Source organism: Octopus bimaculoides, chromosome 19 (genome assembly GCF_046866305.1).
Source record: "Octopus bimaculoides isolate indiv1 chromosome 19, ASM4686630v1, whole genome shotgun sequence".
Taxonomy (NCBI): domain Eukaryota; kingdom Metazoa; phylum Mollusca; class Cephalopoda; order Octopoda; family Octopodidae; genus Octopus; species Octopus bimaculoides.
Window position 1 is genome coordinate 45,836,106 of NC_142946.1, and position 17,986 is coordinate 45,854,091.

General features: G+C 35.2%; 2 protein-coding genes across 4 annotated transcripts in view; one reads left to right on the forward strand and one right to left on the reverse strand.

The window, feature by feature from the left end:
* LOC106882958 (uncharacterized) overlaps positions 1-2,934 on the reverse strand; it is a 62,854-nt gene extending 59,920 nt beyond the window's left edge. The window contains exon 1 of the mRNA XM_052974820.2: positions 1,892-2,934. The gene's annotated coding sequence lies outside the window, so the exon portion shown is untranslated. The remainder of the gene's footprint in view (positions 1-1,891) is intronic.
* Positions 1-17,986, forward strand: part of LOC106882954 (LHFPL tetraspan subfamily member 6 protein) — a 315,676-nt gene that overhangs the window by 16,365 nt on the left and 281,325 nt on the right. The window lies entirely within an intron of this gene.

Here is a 17,986-nt window from a genome sequence, read left to right on the forward strand (position 1 = left end):
TTACAATATCTCCGAGACTAAGAAGAGAATGGACGGGACGAAGTTATTCTCAACGCACAAGCCCTGTCCGTAATACTTCTTAGAACAGAGTGGACTCTACTAAAAGCCCCCAGCGTGCCAGGCGCTGGTGTTGAAATAGGGGACAGTAGCTATGTCTATCATCCAAGAAGATTGTAGTAGGATTTGAACTCAGAATGCAAAGAGCCGCAACAAATACTGCAAAGCAACTGGTTTGAGATATTCTTACAGTTCCCGCCAATCCACCGCCACTGATAGATAATTTCATCGATTTATTTATCGATCTTAAAAGGATGGAAAGCAAGGCTAACCTTGACGATATTGTCCTGTTTTGTTTTCTAATGTATCGTATTTTATGACATAAGAGTCTCACGGTCAAGTTAGATGTACCCTGATTTCAGCAGTGTATATCCAAGAAGGTTTTTGCTGCATTAAAAGTTCATTGGAGGCCTAACCTTACATATAAGGACCCGGGGTAATTTATTATTTTTTTTTAGGCATTGTATTTTTTTAGGAAAAATATGCCATCAAATACGACATATATTATTATATTATTATCAGACAATCCTTCGTTATTGATACATGACATCCTTCACCCACACAACCTTCCTTCATGGCACATATACGAGGCTAGGCTGGAAAAAGAGGAGGAATGACGTCGTCTCCTCTTACTCACATTCTCTATACAAATACCGAAGGATCGGCTATTGTTATATAATATACGAAGGCGGCGCACTGGCAGAATGCTTAGCGGCCCGAAGCTACAATAGAAGACACTTGTCCAAGATGCCACGCAATGAGACTGAACACGGAAACATGTAGCTGGGTAGCAAGCTTCTTACCACTCAGTCACAAAATTACCACAAAATATTTTGTCCGACGCTCCAATGATTTCGCCAATCAATATATAAATCAGTGTTTGTCTTGGAGAGAGATTTCTCTCAAACCAACAATTTCTTCTCTTGTAAATGTGAGGCATTGTGTGCCAAAGTTAGAAATCACTATTCGATCTGTGAAAAGGTAGAAGAATGGTAAAAATGGTAGAATATTACACAGAATGTTTCGCTTTATTTAATTCCGTCTTTTTTTTTTTTTAAATCTAAAGTTGCAATTCTTTTGGCAGTAAAACTAAGTGTTCTTTGTTGTTTAACCCCGGGTGGGCTGGTCCAGATCAAGAAGGTTTTATTTATCAAAGGTATTTCTAACTGAAATCATTCGTTTTTTGTTTTTTTTTAATAAATAAATAGTGAATCTATGACTACATTATGTAAGGTGACCTTTTTAAATCGGCAGGGTGTGCTTTGAGATAAATTCGGCTGGCTGCTATTTCAAGCAAATCCATCAACAGCTTGATTCAATAGGCATTAGTAATGTAACGACTGAGTCAAATGTATTTTGGTTGTAAACCTATTCTTAACAATGAGAAAAAGAAAAAAAAAAGCGAACGAGTCGATATTATATTTGGGTTGTGGACTTGATACAGAGAGAGAATGAATTAGTTTCAGTTGCTTGAGGTTGTGGAGGTGAAATCTCACCGGGAATGACATTGTATTTAAAGAACCCCTACCAGGGTCGATAAAATGTGGGTCAGGGATGTACCGATGATTCAAGCAACTGACTCTACTTCTTGCTGTAAAAAAATGTATAGCCTTCAGCCGACGTAACGAATAAATAAATGAAAACCATTACATACAGATAAAAGATTTCGTTGGGGGCCAGATGACGAGAATACATTCCGCCTAAATTATATTGATTGCTTTATAAATGGTGCAAAGGTAGATAGATAGATGTTTGTCAGGGAAAGCTTATAAGTCAGTTGAATCGACCCCCAAAATGGAAATTGGAATTCAGAACAAAATTAAAAGCTACTCACCACAATTTCCATTCCTGTTCAAGTCTTGAATTTTTAAGGGAGGAATGAATACAATTAATTAAATCGATTCCTGTACATCCGAGGTTTCAAGTTTCATTTGGCAGATGTATGTTTGCGCGCGCGCGCGCGTGTGTCTGTGTCTGTGTGTGATGTGAGTCGGTATGTACGTGTTCGTGCCTTCTAAGTTTTTTTGGGGTTTTAAAAAAAAATTTTCTTTTTACATTAAGTTCAGATATAGTCGTAATTTAACACCTGAAAGGTATCTGTCTTTCACAAGAAAGGTTTAGTGCTTATTCTGACGTTCTCTTTGCCGAACCATTAAGTTACGGAGACGTTAACAAACCAATACAAGACACTCACATAAGCATTCATGTATGTATGTATATATGTATGTATGTATGTGCATTTCCGCCTACCAAATCCACTCACAAAGCTTTGGTCAGTCTGAGGCTATTCTATTCTAGAACACACTTACTTAAAGACCTAAACGGTGGGACTGAACCTTGAACCATGTGGTTAGGAAGCAAACTTCTTACCACAAAGCCACGCCCGCACTTTCATTATAAAATATCCATAAGACGGCGAGCTGGCAGAAACGTTAGCACGCCGGACGAAATGCATAGCGGTATTTCGTCTGTCTTTACGTTCTGAGTTCAAATTCCGCCGAGGTCGACTTTGCCTTTCATCCTTTCGGAGTCGATAAATAAAGTACCAGTTACGCACTGGAGTCGATGTAATCGACTTAATCCCTTTGTCTGTCCTTGTTTGTCCCCTCTATTTTAGCCTCTTGTGGGCAATAAAGAAATAAGAAACGTTTGCACGCCGGGCGAAATGCTTAGCTGTATTTCGTCTGCCGTTACGTTCTGAGTTCAAATTCCGCCGAGGTCGACTTTGCCTTTCATCCTTAAGGAGTCGATAAATTAAGTACCAGTTGCGTATTGGGGTCGATGTAATCGACAGGCCCTCTCCCCCCAAATTTCTCGTCTTGTGCCTAGAGTAAAAAGATTATAAAATATCCTAACGACACAAAATCGGGTGAGGTGGGGGTAACACTTGTGTAGATAAGCCGTAAACGCATCATTCTACAAGCAGACAAGATAATTTCACATGTGATAAATCCATTGTGATAATTTCCCGAGGTGTCAGCATTCGTTTTAAATTTGTTATACCTTAATTTTTTTATAATTCTTTGTTTTTATGTTTTTAATTCAACTTAACACAGATCATAATGAGAAAAGAAGCGATGAGGGATTAGTGATTTATGAGAAAGTGAACTGTAACTTAATAATCCCTCATAAACCTAGTTACGAACGGAAAATGTCAACTGTCACGAAAATGACTTAATGTCCCCACCACCACCACTACCACCACCGCCACAACACTCTTAAGTTTGAATGGTTTAGTCGGAGATAGAATGACTTCAATGACAAATTTTGTATAATATGCCATTGCGACTAATCTGCGAATGTTACCATCCATGAGAATGAAGAACATTGACTGTGAGAACCACGCGCGCACGCACACACATACATACCGCGTTCGGTGTCACTGTGCGGCACTTTGGGTCAAATCTATATTACATTATTTACATTTGACGGATATTTGTCCTCATCTTGTTTGTTGTTAACACAACATTTCGGCTGATATACCCTCCAGCCTTCATCAGGTGTCTTGGGGAAATTTCGAACCTGGGTTCTCATTCCTGAGGTATTTTTCGATGTTGTTGTTGCTTTTGTTGTTGTTGTTGTTGTTGTTATTGCTATTATTATTATTCAGGCCACTGTCTGGAATCGAACTCGGAATCTTGTGGTTAGTAACCTGATTCCAGGCAGTGACCTGAATAATAAAATAATAATAATTAACATTGAAAAATACCTAAGGAATGAGAACCCAGGTTCGAAATTTCCCGCAGACACCTGATGAAGGCTGGAGGGTATATCAGCTGAAACATTGAATTAACAAGCAAAATGAGGACAAATATCCGTCAAATGTAAATAATGTTAACAATGTACATAATTCCTCATCTCTTAAATATAGAACTGAAATGTATATATTACTCACAAAGCTTTGGTCAATTCGAGGCGCTAGTATTCTGGCAGACACTTAAAGACCCAAGCAGTGGGACTGAACCTTGAACCATGTGGTTAGGACTTCAAACTGACCGATTACTTGTGCCTGAATTTGGTCGAAGGAAACCGTGTGAAAACCTGTCATGTGTGTATGTATCCGAATTCGGCACGCATTTATTCTGATAATTTTAAGGTAGCTTAGAGACATTTGGCTAATATATATATATATATATATATATATATATATATATATATATATATATATATATATATATATATATATATATATATAATACAAACCCAAACTTAACCATTGCTAACACATTTAAATAAGGAAATTCATCACCCCACTGAGAAAAAAAGGGGGAAAAAATATAGAACAAAACCATGGTAAATTAATCAAATTCTACCACCTCCTAGATTTCGATTATCTCCCCTATACCGGAAGCAATCCCTAATTACCTCCCCCTATCTAGAACTCTTCTTTCTCAGACTGGAGCGAACACGACACAATGAAGTAGAGAAATTTGAAAAGACAACACGAAACCGGTTATTTCTCAAAATACAATGTTTCTATACCAAAAAGATTTTATAACATTTTTCTGACATAATTTAAATATATACTTTAACCATGTAACACAAGCCTTCTGTAGTTTTTTCACTCTTATTATCTTTTATATATATATATATATATATATATATATATATATATATATAACAAATGATAAATGAGTATATGCATATATACGCACAGGTATGTGCATACCTACGTCAACCTGTATATATAGGTGCATATCTGGGTACAGGACATTGCAAACAAAACGTAGACAAGAAAATAATAATAACCAGAGTACAGAAAACACATAAGCCACATAGAGAACATTTTTCTTATATATATATATATATAGAGAGAGAGAGAGAGAGTAGAAAAACTCCAGCTTGTTTATTTTATTATCCTCGGTAGATGTTCACATCGGTAAATCCCTGTCTCTACAGAGGCTGCATGTTGTCGGTAGAGAAGAGATAATAAATTAATAATAAGGAAAACAGATTTATAAATCCAATTTTATTCTGCTGTCAATCACGTTTTTCCATTTCTGCACCTACATACCTTTCTACTGCAATTCGGTGCACACAGCAACATTTTGCATCTTGGCGTGCATTTTGGTGTTACTTACCACTTTGTGTATGTCTGTGTTTGTCTGTGAGAACATTATCATATAAAATTTATTTTGCTGGTCATTCCTCTTATTTTTGTATGTAATATAATTTTAATCTTCGGATTTTTTTAATATGCTAGATCACTGGTTTTAATTGAATTAATATCAATTTCTACCCTCATTAATAAATTTTATATAATAATGTTCTCATACCGGAAATTAGCTGCAAAAATTTATTAACTGCAGAATTATTTCCGGACTTAGCGCGCCAGATTGAAGACATTTGAAATGATACACTGAATGTAATTTGTAGAACTCTACACGTGCTCCCTTCCGGATGGACGTCTTGTGTCTAGTTCTGGAAATTATATTGCTAATCGACGGACTACGCTGACGACCCTGCAGATATTTACTTACGTAAATTTTAACAGGTGAAACCATGGTACGTAGGTTAATCGTTTTTTTTTTTTATTTAGTATTTTTTCATTTGTCTTGCTCTTTTACAATCTGTTGTGTCGCTGAATTTTTACTGAGAACAGATATTTTTTCGTGGTTAGATGATTCGGCATCTATTTCTAGCATATAGGAGTCTACTTTTGCTGGTCATTCCTCTTATTTTTGTATGTAATATATATATATATAAATATATTAATTATTGATGGATGTACAACGTAGCTGCGAAGACTTGTTCTAATAGTTACACGGAAAAAAAAAATAGTCGACAAGTTTTTACACACTTTTCAAATCAACTGTAGTACTGCCAAAGGCTTTATTGGGTCGTCAGGATAAATTCGTTTATTTATTCATTCATATTTGTTTTTTCTTTCTTTCTACTTGGCACTCCATCGTCATGTCTGAAAAGAGGAAAAAAAGTTTTTTCAGATTTCGCAAAAAAACGATTAACAAAAGTTGTAGATGAATAATGGAGCTACATAAATCACTATGATAAAAATTATTATTATTATTATTATTATTATTATTGTGGGTGTTAATTCGTACAACGTTGGAAATGATTTAAAGTAAATGGAATAAAAAAAAAGAAGAAAAAACGAACGAATTTATTTGACAACCCAATACACTACTAAAATTTTTTTTTTTTTACTTAGCTTCCCATTTAAAATATTGTTAAAGATTATTTTTTTCTTCATTTTCCTTTTTTTTACCTCAAGAATTGTTGCTTTCTTTCTTTAGCTATTCACATCTACCAAACAACTCACCTTCGAAACGCCGGTGTTAAAACGTGGATAGCTGATGAAGTAGAATGTTCTCTATGTGGCTCGTGTGTTTTCTCGTCTACGTTTGTTTGCAATGTCCTGTACCCAGATATGCACCTATACATACAGGTGGATGTCGGTATGCACATACCTGTACGTATATATGCATATACTCATTTACTATTTGTTTTTATATATATATATATATATATATATATATATGTATATGTATATATATATATATATATATATATATATATATTTATGTTTGGATATATATCATCAGCATCATCGTTTAACGTCCTCTTTCCGTGCTACCGTGGGTTGGACGATTTGACTGAGGACTGGTGAACCAGATGGCTACACCAGGCTCCAATCTACGTGGTCTGATCAGTAAGTATCCGGACTGTTGCTATAGTAAAGCCGCTTGGCGCAGATTGACCTTGAAGTCTGCCGTGCATGCGCTCTAAGTTATGTAACATCATTCGATAAGTCCCCGACTCCATTTTACCCCTGGTATTGTCCCCTCTTTGTTTAACCCTTGTGGTTTCAATAAAATCATCATGCTAGTTTCCACAGTTTGTGTGTTGATTGTTGGAGTTCACAGTTTGAGTTAGCCTGTTGGATTGTTGGTTCTTAAAAGATTGTTGTTACGTTACATGTGGTTACTGCCGTTCGTTTCGATCAATGGCGGACTGGCCAGGCTGCCAGCTTGCCCGATGGCAAGTGGTCCCCTGCTCCATTAGAATCCATATATGGGGGCCATGTTAGTTTGAGAATTTTTTAATTCGCCTGGTTGTGTTTGTAGACAGTTTTTTTTCATAAAAAAAAAAATTAGATGATAGCATTGTCGTTGCGGTTGCCTTTCCCCCTTGTAATTGCAGGTGGGGGCCCTTGTAGTTGCGGATGCCCACCCCACTTAGTCTCCTGATAACCAATATTTTTAGACCCAGTCTGCCACTGGTTTCAATTATATTGTTGTTACACTGTTGCAGTGCATTCGTTTATCCATAAGGAAAAACCAGCAATGCTGGCAAAGATTTTCTTCAGATGCAATCGCTATATGCATGACTGCCACTCCCATGTGGATCTCTACAGGTACTGCAGATGCTGCGCCACCATCAGTAGCTGACACAATTTTTTCAGGTGCAGCTCCATGGTCTCTCGAGACCAATCGATGCCTATTACTATGTAGAGATGGAACTCTATTACCAGTCTTCCATAAGATGTTCTATGACTTTCTTCAACTCGTTCTTGCATAACAGCCCCTGTTTACATCTATGTTCGACAAAGGGTAATTATTACCCTTATATTATAATGCCTACATACAAAGAATAAGGTACATCTGTCACGTAAACAGTCTTAACCAAAGCATTCTTTTTATCTTCCATATTGTAAAGTTTTAAGTATCACATAGATTATTGTAGAAATGTGTGGGTTTCTTTTTTTTTTTGCAATATATGAATTTACTTGTGCGTACGTAATATATAAACTGTTTGAAATAGAAACATCCATTGTTGAGTCCATTCTTGTCTAAGAATGCAGTCTCTTTACCTTCAACATAATTATCAATGGCAGTATAATGACTAAGGCAATACCTGTATAAAGGTAAAAAAAAAAAAAAAGATGTTCTCAGTTAACTACAGACATGTTAAATAAATGTTTTCTAGAGAAAAACTTTTAAAATGTACCATTATCTAGAAAACTGGAAAAAAATAATCGATATGAAAGTATAGACCAATGCAAAAAAAAACCCCCAAAAAACAAAACCTAAACACTTAGATTTTAATAAAATAGTCATCTTTTTATCTTGTTTCAGTCATTAGATCGCGGCCATGCTGGGGCACCACCTTCAAGAATTTTTAGTCGAATGAATCGACCCCAGTACTTACTTATTTTAAGCCTAGTACTTATTCTATCGGTCTCATTTTGCCGAACCACTAATGTATAGGGATGTAAACACACCAACACCGGTTGTCAAGCAGTGGTGGGAGATAAACACAAACACACATACACCTAAATATATACGGTGAGCTGCTCTCAGTTTCTGTCTACTAAATCCACTCACAAGGGTTTGGTCTGCCCAAGGCAATAATAGAAGATACTTACCCAAGGTGCCATGCAGTGGGACTGAACCCAGAACCATGTGGTTGGGAAGCAAGCTTCTTACCACGCAGCCATGTCTGTGCCTTAGTTAACGTTTGTTTTTTTTTTAACTTTTAGCCAAGAGCCAAGCGGGGTAATGTTGTTCCTATGACCATTTACAAAGCCTCCAAGACCAGTAGGAGTGAAGAATATAGATATCCTTAAATTGGAAAGCTAACCTGAATGCTTTAGTGACGTGAACTCCCCCAAAGGTGCCATGTGCTGCTGTTCAACTAATTGATCGGTTTTCCAACCCACTTCAAGACATTTATCATAATTGTTCTTGTAACTCAAAGTCATTGCTGATCAAGCACATTGCAATTAAAAAAAACAAAAACATTCAAGCTGTGCCTGTCCCGTTTTTTTTAAAATTTTATTTTTCAAAGGTGGAGTAACATGGAGTATCCAATGTGTTATTATTCTTTTTCAAAATGGTAGGATGCAGTTACTATTTTTAGCAGGTCAAACAACCTGGTAGAGAACCTTGTTGGCTGGTATCAGCAAATCTAAGGCTTGTGATTGGAAAGAGGTTTGGCTGTTCTTTCTAGCACAGAGGCTCACAGAAAAGTAGTTAACATTTGACGAATGACTCCCAAATTTAAATCAGGATCTAGAGAGTGTGTATGTGGTGGGTACTATCAGAAATTACATGTGTAACATTAACGTTTTTAAAAATGATACACAGAAGTATGATTATATTTTAAACATTTCCAGTCTTGCTGTGAAATAAATATTCATGTAGAAACACTCGAAGTGTTTGGTTGAAATTACTCAAATGTGCAGTTTGGAGCTATTTCAACTTCCGGTGTGTCGAAAATGGCTACATCTGATTGGCTGAAATTAGAAAATTTCAGTCTTTAAAGATTTCCAATATTTTAATTTATAATAACTCCCCAAAATGGTTATGATTTTTGAAATTAGCATGAAAAACTACATCTGTGTAGAAATTTTCTAAAAGATCAGCTCTTAGAGTGTCTGTTGTCATGCAACCAGCAGCAAACAGTTCATATAGTCGCATAGAAAAATGCCTTCGTTCACGCACAGCTGAGCTAATTTGCATAATGGTGTTGGTTTGACAGCCGCTAAGAAGTTATTGATACATCAACCGCCGCATGAACATTGAAAAATTCATGTTTAAAACATGTAAATGTACTTCGGTACACTGCATTATTTTAATGTCCGTGTGTTTGTGCATTGGTAATTATTTAATGGTTGTCAAACTAATAACATTATGTAAATTAGCTCTCTCTCTCTCTTTTTATTAACCAATGAAGGAGCCTACATTCAAAATGACGAGGAACCCCTTGTCGCCAACTAATGTGAAACTACATACTGAGAAATACTAAAAGAGAGAAAAATAAAGCGTATGGCAGAAAGGAGAAAAAAAAAACCCCATCATTCTTTTGGTTTATGACCATAAAATGAAAGTGAGGAATTATCATGAGCAATCAGTATTAAAAAATGGGAATTTTGAAAATGTTTTTCCCCCCCCCCCCCCATGGAACCATAATATCTTTATATTTAAATGTGGTATTCTCTGCCTTCTTCAAAAAAAAAAAAAGATTTAAAAAAAAAAGATTTAAAAAAATGGAAAAACAAAAAAAAAAACAGTTGATGAATGTGAAACAATTTGAATAACTTTTTTTCCTTCATTTTTTTTTTTTTTGCAAAGCTATAATCTCTGCTGTTAAAAACCCCCAAAAAACCCTTAATAAAAAACCCTTAATACCAAAAGAGTAATTTTTATGTAAATTTGTAAAAGCAAAGATTCATTATTTTTTTTTTCGCAGCATGGACGTTGCCCTCCTAGCTTCTTGCAATTTGCCCCTGGTACTGAAAAGGGTTCCTTGTACATGATCTACACCTTTGATTTGCACCCATTTTTTATCTATGGACCCCTTTGATTACCATTTTATTCTGGTGGACCCCACTAAGCCATTTGATGCTTAAAAGCTAGTTTTATAGAAACACTTCTTTCAATCATGCTCGAATGGTGCTTTCATTAAAAATATTCATTTTTCTGAAAGTTATGAGGAAACGAAGTTGTAGTGGGGGAGACTTGTGCTGGTAAGCAAAGCTTTCAAAGACTAAAATATATTTAAAATGGTTTTAACTATGAATTGAAACTTGGTTGTGTAATTTGCTGCTTACTTTCAGAGTAATGATTTTTGTTGTAGGCATTAATTTGTGTTAATTAATCACGAATGGGTTTCTATTTGCAATTGAAACTGGTATGTGGATCTAGTTTGCTGAAACAAACACATCTTTATTGTAAGACATTTGCTTTAAGCCTGAAATGGCATTAAGTGAAGGAGAGAGAGTGACAGTCACTGCGGAAAATGAAAGAGAAAAATGAATGCTAGTGCGGGGATGGGGAGAGAAAGAAAGAGTGAACAGTTGAACAGTTAGTGCAGAAGAAGGAGAAAGAAGGTGAGTGTTAGCATTGGGAGAGGGGAAAAGAGAGGGCGAATATTAGCGTATGGTGAGTCGCTTATATAGAGAAAATCAATATAATATTAAAAAAAAAAAGAAAAAAAATGAAGAAAATCATAAACCAACTTCTCTGGAGTTTGAAGTTAGAACTGAATGAGATGGAAATAAATGCCATGATATTTGGCACTTTGCTTACTCTGAGTTTTTCCTTCCAACCCCACCCCCCCACCCCCACCGAAAGAGAATCAGTGGGTTTCCAAGTTGTGAACTGAAGAAAAATAAGTTGTTGCCGAAACTTTCTACGAAAAACAAGCAAAAAAAAAAGAAAAAAGAAAGAATACAGTTCTTTTGTGAGATCAATAAACAAAAAAAAAAAAACAAGAAAAAAGAAAAAAGAAAGAAAAGATTGATAAATAGAAATATTATAGAAATGAGTTAATAGAGATCATAAAGTTGGAAACGGTCAATGGAGACATAAAGTAAGTAAAACCTGAAGAAATATATATATACACACACACATATACATACATATGTGTATGTGTGTGTGTGTGTGTGTATATATATATATATATACATATATATATATATATATATATACACACACATACATATATATTTATATACATATATATATATATACATACATATTTTATACATATATATATATATATATATATATATATATATATATATATAACACAACCCCACTATTTACTGACTTATATATATATATATACATATATATATACATATATATATATACATATATACATTTGTGTATATATATATATATACATACATGCATATATATATATACACATACATATATATATACACATACATATATATATACATACATATACATACATACATACATACATACATATATATATATATATATATATATATATATATAGGTAAATCTTTTCTGTCTTTATATCTTTATGAATACATAAGTATATATATGTCGTGATAAAGGTAGTTTGTTGATTGATATTCAGTCCCTCATCACTACATTAATTTTTGTTTCTTTTCCTGGCTTATATGGCTGTGTATATATGCGTGTATATATATATATATGTATATGATATATAAGTCCGTGTATAGATATTTATATATGTGCTGTTCTGTTTCTTATTCGTTGTTCATTGACTTGTGAAGTGTTTTTGTGATGGTTGCTAAAAACCTTAGATTTATTGAAACCAGAGAGGAACAGGATGTTGTGACGTTCGTTATTTTCAAAAGGACTTTTGAACATCGTAAATGAAATGAATGTATATGGGAATCAAAACCAGGTTGCTTTGGGATTGTCAGGTTCAATAAAGCAGAGAACAGAATGCTTCCATTCTACTAGAATAGTCAGAAATGATCTAGTGTACCAAAAACCATAATTTTTTTAGATGTGTATCTTTGAATATGCATCATAGACTATAGTTTTGCAATAAAGCAAAACAGAAAAAGATGTGGAGGCAGATATGAGAAAGGATTTTCCCCCTCTTATCTTTCCCATAATTTTTCAGTTTTAACTTAATTTTGAAAATTTTTTCAGATATTTCTGCGAGTGATTCTTCAGAAAATATGCAAAGCTTTATAAAACATAAATCTGAAGAAATTCTTGAAAAAAATGTCAAAACTGGATCGTTATGGAAAGGATGAAGGTGGGTGGTAATTCTCTAAAGCAATGGTCCCCCACTTTCCCTTGGGGGTACATTGTGACCTCACAAAGAGCTGGCAAATGATAAGGGTGTGGTAGGGGTTAAGAGTAGATTTTGGTTTTTCTTAGAAATAAAATATTTCAAACCAAGTACAAAACATACTTTCTATGCTTGTTTAAACAAATTCCTTTCCATCAGAATTAGGTGCAGGTAAGAAGTTTACTTCCTTACCACGTGGTTTTGAGTTCTGTCCCATTGCATGGCACCTTGGACAAGTGTTTTCTACTATAAATTTTTACGATCATACAAACCATTTTGAATATTATTTTAGCAAATTTAGAGTGATGTCTTTTGTGCTGCAAACCATTTACCATTTCTGTGGTGGCCCCTGCTTCCCTTGATGCCTTAAGCATGGGCTTATTATACTTAACAGTTAATCCAATGTTGCCTATTTTCTTCACTGCTCCCTACACTGAACTGATATCCTATATATCCAACTCATTCCCTTTCTCTAATCATGTGTCACTCTACTTTCACTCAGTGCACTTTTCTACACATTCATCTTTTCCCCATCTTCTATAATATTCTGTTTCATATTCACATTGTACCTGGACCTCACATCTCTTTCTTCATCTCTCTCTCTCTCTCTCTCTCATTTTCCAGGTGGGCAAGCCATGCATTCAACTCTTTAGCAAGACACCTGCTTCTCATCTCTCTCATAGTTCATTATTCCTTCAGTCTGTATCCTGCTCAGTTGAGGGGTCTTATCATGTGGGTACTTGATGACATTATCAGTGCTGGTGCTATGTAAAAAGCACCCAGTATGCTCTTCCAAGTGGTTGGCATTAGGAAGGGCGTCCAGCTGTAGAAACCATACCAAAAGCAGATACAGAACCTGGCACAGCCCTCTGGCTCATCTGTTCTTGTCAAACCATCAAACCCATGCCAGCATGGAAAAAAAGATGTTAAATGATAATGATGATGAGATTCTGTGAGATTTAGCTATCATTTCTAGCATGTCAAGCAGCCACATAGATGCTTCTTCCATTTTGGTTTGAATGTCCATCATGTTTTGATGTGTATAATATTTGTGAAGAGGTAATTCTTAAACAAGCAGATGATTAAATCACTCGAGACATTAATATTCATGAGTTCAATGAGAGAAATAAGACGACAAGTGAAGTACTGCGTTGCGTCCAGGTTCAAACCTCAGTGGGGGCACGCTTTACCTTTCATCCCTCTTGAGTCAATAAAATAAATATTTGTCATATATTGATTTATTTGGTTCAACAGGAATACATACGCATTTCTCAATGTTTATTTTTCTAAAAGAAATGCAAAGAAACCGGAGAAAGACAAAATCAATACGAAGTCCATAACTTTTAATAAAATATCCTTATTTTATTTATATCCTTTTGTCTCGTAAAATTCATGAATATTTATTATCACTCATAACTGAATTGACAATCTCTCCTCTCTCTCCTTCTCTCTTTTTCTCTTTCTCTCTCTCTCTCTCTCTCTCTCAAGCAGTGATTCTCAACCAAAGTCTAATGGCCCTTGAGGGTCTATATAAAATTTCGTTGTTATATTTCTAAGATACACAAAATATTTAAATAGGTGCAAGAGCGGCTGTGTGGTAAGAAGCTTGCTTCCCAACCACATCACTCCAGGTTCAGTCCCACTGCATGGCACCTTGGCCAAGTGTCTTCTACTATAGCCAAAGGCCGACCAAAGCCTTGAGAATGGATTTAGTAGATGGAAACTGAAAGAAGCCCATCGAATATATATATATATATATATATATATATATATATAGTGATGATGGTGGTGGTGGTGGTGGTGGTTTTGATAGTGATTATGATGGTGGTGGTGGTGGTGGTGATGTTGGTGACGATGATGGTGATGATGGTGTTGGTGGTGACGACGACGACGATGACGATTAACCACAGTTAATCATTCATTTATCATTGTTATTGTCATTAAATCATTATTCATTAATCATTGTTCGTAAGTATGCTAAATACTTTTAATCGAACGTCAGTTGTGTAATTTCGTTTATTTTTTTTATTTTTTTTTCAATGTTTGCTCCGTATTTTTACAGCAACTAATGTTGAATATTTAATTTATTTTAAATTTTTATTTGCTTGTTGATTGAAATTTTAAATCGTATGAGAAAGACAGGAAAAAAAAAAATGAAAATAAAAATTCAGTCTCAGAGGTGACAGGCAAACTCCAATGGTTTGTAACAAAACCATCAAAGATGAATTCAAAATTAACTCCACTCAGAATGAAGATGTTAATGGTTTCAAATTTTAGCACGAGGCCAGAAATTTTGAGGGGATGGGCAGGTTGATTACATTGACTCTGAAGCTAAACTAGCATTTATTCATTTTATCAGCCCCAAACAGAATGAGTTGTAAGAAATGCCGTTAAACATTTTGTTCAATGTGATAATTGATTCTATCAGCTTGACACCTTAATAATAATAATTTTTTATTTCTTTATTGCCAACAAGGGGCTAAACATAGAGGGGACAAACAAGGACAGACAAAGGGATTAAGTCAATTACATCGACCCCAGTGCGTAACTGGTACTTAATTTATCGACCCTGAAAGGATGAAAGGCAAAGTCGACCTCGGCGAAATTTGAACTTAGAACGTAACAGCAGACGAAATACCGTTAAGCATTTCGCCCGACATGCTAACGTTTCTGCCAGCTCGCCACCTTAATAATAATAATGATGGTTCTTCAGATTTTGGTACAAAGCCAGTTATTTCATGAGGAGAGGACAAATCAATTATATCAACCCCAGGACTTACATTATTTACATTTGACGAATATTTGTCCTCATCTTGTTTGTTGTTAACACAACGTTTCGGCTGATATACCCTCCAGCCTTCATCAGGTGTCTTGGGGAAATTTCAAACCTGGGTTCTCATTCCTAAGGTATTTTTCGATGTTGTTGTTATCATTCTTCTTCTTCTTCTTCTTCTTCTTCTTCTTCTTCTTCTTCTTCTTCTTCTTCTTCTTGTTAAGAGCATGGGAAACTAACCCCAAGATTCTGAGTTCGATTCCAGGCAGTGACCTGAATAAGAACAACAACAACAACAACATCATCATCATCAAAAAATACTTTAGAAATAAGAACCCAGCTTTGAAATTTCCCCAAGACACCTGATGAAGGCTGGAGGGTATATCAGCTGAAATGTTGTGTTAACGACAAATAAGATGAGGACAAATATCCGTCAAATGTAAATAATGTACATAATTCCTCATCTCTTAAATATAGAACCATAACCCCAGTATTTATTTTATCAATCCTGACTGGATGAAAGGCAAAGTCAACCTAAGAGTAAGTTGAACTTCATACGTCAGAGGAGATGCCACTAAACATTCTGTGTGACGTACCTATGATTCTGCTAGTTTGCAGCCAAACTGGGAAAATAAAATGGTTCATTCAGTAAAATAATGATAATGCGAAAATTTGTGTTAATAAAATGCTTTATCTACCATTACAGTAAGTGCTGAGATTTAGTAACCTTGATAAATTAGTTGTTAGCTCCAGTATGGGCATTCCCCATTAGGTGAAGTTGGGAAAAGAATACAGTATATTTATAGACATATATAGCCTTAGTTCAGTGTTTTTTTGTTTTTTTTACATTATTATTTTGAGAGGATTCTTTGATTCAGTTTTGCACAACAATCCAAAGATTGGAAGAATATTTCAAGGATGAGGTGCTGATTCTTTCAGTCAAAGACAAAAGTACATCGAGTTAAGTGAAATGATTCAACTGGGAATCAAAGCTGCAAAGCAGTCGTGTCTTTCTGGGAGCTTACCAACCGCTCTACAACACAGATTAGTAAAATGACTGCACTTCAGAGCATATTTGATGCACCCCAACTTCAGCAATGCTTATTCAAGAGAAAAGTTTTCAGTGCATTAAAGCATGTAATATTATCTTATGGAAGGTCCAACTTTGCGTATAGGACCCAGGGGAAATTCTTTGAGACATTTTTGGAAAAGACATGCATTATATATGCCATGAAATATGGTGAATAACTTTTATTGTTGATTAAAACTGTATTGCGTGGAGGTGCGTGGCTCAGTGGTTAGGGTATCAGCATCATGATCGTAAGATTGTGGTTTCAATTCCTGGACCAGGTGACGCATTGTGTTCTTGAGCAAAACACTTCATTTCACGTTGCTACAATCCATTCAGCTGGCAAAAATGAGTAACGCTGCGATGGACTGGCGTCCCGTCCAGCTGGGGTACACATATGCCATTGAAACTGGGAAACCGGGCCAATGAGCCTTGCTAGGCTATAAAAAAAAGGGCACATTTACATAAATAAATAAAAACTATACTGCAAGCCCTAGCAAAAAAAAATACGTTTATTAATTAGGTTGTTGTTATTTGCTACAGAAATCTAAGACGAAATCTCCTTAGGTGTATCGTTAAATCTTACACACCACATCTTAGTTTATCTGTGTTCAACCTCCTGTTTTCGATTTATTTGTTCTTGTTTTTGTTTATATTATTTCATCTCGATCATATTCACTACAAATTCAGCCGTGTCACTCTTCCGATTTTTTCCTGTTAAGCTGCAATCGACCCGACTTGCATTGAGTCAACTAAATCTAACTGCCACCCCCACTCCCACCTCGGTGCCATGCAAGGACGAGATGCTGCCTGTTTTTTTAGATGCTCCGTCTTTTCCATATCCATTATCCTACACTCGAAACCCATTTATCGATATGTTCTTCCAAAAGTCAGCAAGGTGCCCCCCCCCTCAGTTATTCATTTCCTCTTCCGTTGAACTCTGACTTGAAATTTTAATTTGCTACAAGTTTCAAATAAAAAATCAATAGGATGAATCTCTCACCCCCATATCCCAATTTTTATATCTTCATCTCTGTATTTCTTCTTGTTCTCTAACTCTCCGTCTGCTATACTATATTAATTTTTGTTTAATCTCCCTACCTGACTAAGTCTTTTTTCCCTTTCTTAATCATTTGTCCCCTTTAATTATTTATTTATTTATTCCCCCTCTTTGGTTGCTTGTTAAGAAAAACAGGGGAGCCTCTACGTGGTTTGCTATCGACTCTTTAGAAATAGTAGCTAAATCCCTTGCAACTCCTGTCTTTATTGCTTTAATGGAAATCTCATTCGCGAAGAAGCATTCTTTCAATTTATGATCAAAAATTGAAAGTGAAGAATTATTGTGAACAATTGGCATAAATTTAGCAAAACAAAAACAGAAAAAAAACTGAAATTTGGTAAAAGCACTTTTTCAGAATAGCAATCTATATATCTCTAAACAAGAGATCCTTGCCAAAATTTTTTGAAAACAAGAAAAACTATCAAAATTGAAAAATTCGTGACTAAACAAACAAACAAACAGCAGTTATTTTAGTTTG